Raw genomic sequence first — 4,299 nt, 5'->3', positions numbered from 1 at the left:
CACGCCCCAGGCACGGTCTTCTCTCCCTCCCTTCCCCTCTCCCCTCACAGTCTCACCCTGACTCTGCCCTGTCCCCTCTGATCCGACCCCACCATCCCTGACCAGTGCAGGCTTCCAACTCACCTGGCTGGATGCTCAGCCCAGCCTCCTCCCGGGCCTCCCTGCCTCCAACCATCCCATCCAGTCCAGAGCGAGCCTGCCCCTCCTCCCCTGCTGAGAGACCTCCCCTGGCTCCCCCGGACCCCTGGCCAAAGTCCCCGCCCCTCATCCTAGAGTGGAGACCCCAGGGTGGTCCCCTGGCCCACCCTCCTCTGCAGCCCTTTTCCTGTCCTCAATGCATGGTCGCATCCAACCACTCCCAGAACTAGCTGTCCTGGTCCATCCTCTCAGGAGACCCGTATCCTTCCAGGACTGCAGGACCCTGGCTGTGCCAAGCCCCACAGGGTGGCTGTACTCTTAACAGCCCCATTTTCCAGATGGGGAGACTGAGGCTTGGGGAAGGGGAATTCACTTGCTCAAAATCAAAGCAGACAAAGCAGAGCCTGGATGTGCACTCACATCTGTGCAACCTCCGAGTCTGGATGTTAACTCTCGGGGATCCTGCTCTGTTCGCAGGCCTCCGTCTCCCCACTCTGTATCATCATTGTCCTGAGCTCACCGGCAGTTGGGAGGCAGGGGTCTCCCAGGGTATCTGAGCAACAGCCCCAGGCCTGGTCTCTCCCAGAGGAGCCAGGATGGGACAGCTCACAAATGGATAGAAATCAGAGGGCTGGAAATCGGAGGGGCCACCATGCAGGTCTGAGCACGCGTCTCAGTTTACCCATCTGTGAACCGAAGATCAGCTTGTGTGCCTGGGCACTGCCTTCCCATCGTCCCCAGGATGAGATCTGAGCTCCTCAGCCTGGCCTTTGCAGCCCTAACCTGCAGAGGCTCCACCCCCATCACCAGTCGCCAGGCTCACCAGGTCCCTTCCTTCTGCTCGGAGTTCCTAGAACAAGCCGCATGATTTCATGCACCCGTCCAGGCTTTCTCCTTGCCATTTCCTCATTCTGGACCACTTTACTCTATTGGTCCCATGCACAAACTCCTGCTCAAGCTTCAGAACCCAACTGAGTGCCACCCTCCCTTAGAAACCCTTCCCTACTACCGCATACCACACCAGACTACACCAGGTATCAGACTTCACTGTGAAGTCTCTGAGAGGTTCAAGCTAAGCCAAGTCAGGAACAAAGTGTCAATTACGTAGGGGGCAGTGTGCCTTCACAGGCCTCATTTTAATTTAGTCTATCTTTTTTTAAATAGTATACTTTATTTTTTAGAGTATGCTTTATTTTTAAAAAAGGTTTTTAAAATTAGTTTATTTGGCTGCATTGAGTCTTAGTTGAGGCATTCAGGATCTTTCATTTTGGACTCTCTAATTGTGGCTCTTGGGCTTAGTTCCCCCTGGGTACGTGGGATCCTAGTTCCCTGACCGGGGATTGAACCCATGTCCCCTGCATTGCCAGGCAGATTCTTAACCACTGGACCACCAGGGAAGTCCCATTTTAATTTACTCTTCCAAGAATGCTGTGAGGACCGTACTATTGTTGTCGTCATTTTATCAAGGTGGGGAAGCTGAGGCAAACTTAAATAACTGAGCCATTCAGTCAGTGGAACAACTGAGAAAGGAATCCAGGTTGACTGACTCCAGGATCTGAAATCTTAACCATTGTGTTATTTTCCCTAAACAAAGTTAGACTGAGTGAATAAATGCATGAATCATCCTTGAACAACCAACCCACACAATGCCCCAGGACATGTTTGTAAAATGAATGAGTGAGTGAATGAATGTATTCCCCTCTTTACTTGGCAAACTCCTCTTCACACATCAATTCCCAGTGCAAATGCTTCCTCCTCCAGGATGTTCTCCATGACTTTTCCAGACACAGTCCTCCTACAGTCCCTCTTCTTCCCTCTAATCCCCTTAATCCCTCCAGACTGGAACTGTCTGTGCCCTAGAAAAATAGGCTCCCAAAAGGCCAGTTCATATCTATGTCCCCAGTCCCCCCCAGCTCAGGACCACCCTCACACGAGGCCTTAGGATGTATTTGCAGGTGAAGCTCAGGGTCTGGAGACCAACCAGAAGGAAAAAGAGGCTATAACCCAATGATGGGGAAGACATACAACACCTCAGGCTGGTCCTCCAGTAAGGAGGTGGCTGAAGCTTCAGGGCCCAGAGCAGGCTGAGTGAGCACTATACCAGGAGTCCAGAGATACCCGCCTCCTCATATGACCATATACCTCATCCCTGAGCTCCAGTTTTCTCGTTGAAGGAGAAAGGTCCATAGACAATTGGGTAGTGAATAATAAGCACATCACAGGGACTTGCCTGGAGGTCCCGTGGTTAAGAATCTGCCTTCTGATGCAGAAGACGCAGGTTTGATCCCTAGTCAGGGAACTAAGATCCCATAAGCTGCATGGTGCAGCTAAAAACAACAACAACAAAATTAATAATGGGCTTCCCTGGTGGCTCAGTGCTAAAGAATCTGCCTGCTAATGCCGGGGACATGGGTTTGATCTCTGGTCTGGGAAGATCCCACATGCCCCAGAGCAAACTAAGCCCATGCACCACAACTACTGCGCCTGTGCTCGAAAGCCCAGGAGCTGCAATTACAGAGCCCACGCACCGCAACTACTGAAGCCCGGGTGCTCTAGAGCCTGTACTCCACAACAAGAGAAGACACCGCAGTGAGAAGCCTGTGCACGGCAACTGGAGATAAGCCCGTGCAGCAACCAAGACCCAGCACAGTCAAAAATAATTTTCAAAAAATTAATAATAAATGAAGATGCTACCTGCAGGCTTTGAAGACAGAGGAAAGAGCCATGAGCCATGAAATGAGGGCAGCTCCAGGAGCTGGGAAAGAGAGAAAGTAGATTGTCCTCCAGGGCCTGGTGACACCCATCTCGGACCCCTGGCCTCCGGAATCATGAGATAGATGGATGCTGTTTTAAGCCACTAAGTTTGTAGGAATCTGTTACACTGACCATAGGAAAATAATACCCTCCTTTTGTAGACCAGCCACTGGAGCCTTGCTGAGGGCCACACAATCGCTGAGTAAGAGGGGGTAGGAAGTTGGGGACAGGCCTCAGGGAGAGGGGCATCTGGACCCCCAAATGGCCAAAGGGGAGGCCTGGAGAGGGTGGCCAGGCTGTGGTGGGAGGGGTGGGGCTGGCTGTGGGGAAAGAAGAAGCAGGAGCCAGGGAGGGTGGGTAGGGAGGTGGGGTACCTACTCTGCCAGGCTTCATCTTGTGGCTCCTGTGGGCTTCAAAGTGCCCAAGACTGGGAGGCGGGGGTGAGAGGAGGGAGGAGGAGGGGGTCTTGGATTAGAGCCCACTGCCAGCTTCTCCCTCCCTTCCCCCCTCCAGCCCTGTCTGTCCTGTCCACCCCACCCCCATCCCCACCAGCTGGTCCCTGCTCAGGCCTCCTCCTCTATCCCCAGACCTTTTCCCAGCTAGTGTCCATGCTCACAGGACCCAAGATGGGTCTTTCTACACCCAGGGCTGGCCTCACCCCTCCCCTGCTCACCCTCTGTGGCTACCCAGTGTCCCTGGACAAAATCCCAGCCCTTCAGCCTGCTCTTCTCCCACTGTCGCCCATCAGATCCCTCGGTTTCCCTGTCCATGGCATCACCCTAAGCTCTGGGCGCTGCACCCCTGGTACCTGCTCTGTCACAGCCATGACCACTGCAGTCCTCACTGCCTGTGTCCATCTCTGTGGCAAGTCAGTCTCTCTGAGACCAAGGGCCCTGGCCTGACTCCTCCAGGGTCCCCAGCATCACCCACCACAGGGGAAGCATATGAGAGGAGTGGGTCCCCATTTTCAAGTGCGTAAATCCTTTAACATTCTATTAACCCAGCTATAAGCAGCCCATCCCTGGTGGCTCAGTGGTAAAGAATCCACCTGCCAGGGCAGGAGATGCAGGTTCAATCCCTGGGTGGGGAAGATCCCCTGGAGAAGGAAATGGCAACCCACTCCAGTATTCTTGCTGGAGGAATCCAATGGACAGAGGAGCCTAGTGGGCTACAGTCCCTGGGGTTGCAAAGAGTCCGACACGACTGAGCGACTAACACAACAACAACAACAACAACAACAACAAAACAAAGCCCAGGTCTGGGTCAGCGTGAGTCTGAGGTGATGGGGAGGGACAGCACACCCACAAACCACGTCCAGGCCTGGGGGACCCTGATGCTGCTGCTGCTCAGTAGCTCAGTCGTGTCCGACTCCATGCGACCCCATGGACTGTAGCCCCCCCCCCCCCC

This window comes from Bison bison, unplaced genomic scaffold (assembly GCF_000754665.1).
Source record: "Bison bison bison isolate TAMUID 2011002044 unplaced genomic scaffold, Bison_UMD1.0 scf7180017864285, whole genome shotgun sequence".
Classification (NCBI taxonomy): domain Eukaryota; kingdom Metazoa; phylum Chordata; class Mammalia; order Artiodactyla; family Bovidae; genus Bison; species Bison bison.
Note: the sequence above shows the minus strand (reverse complement) of the source record.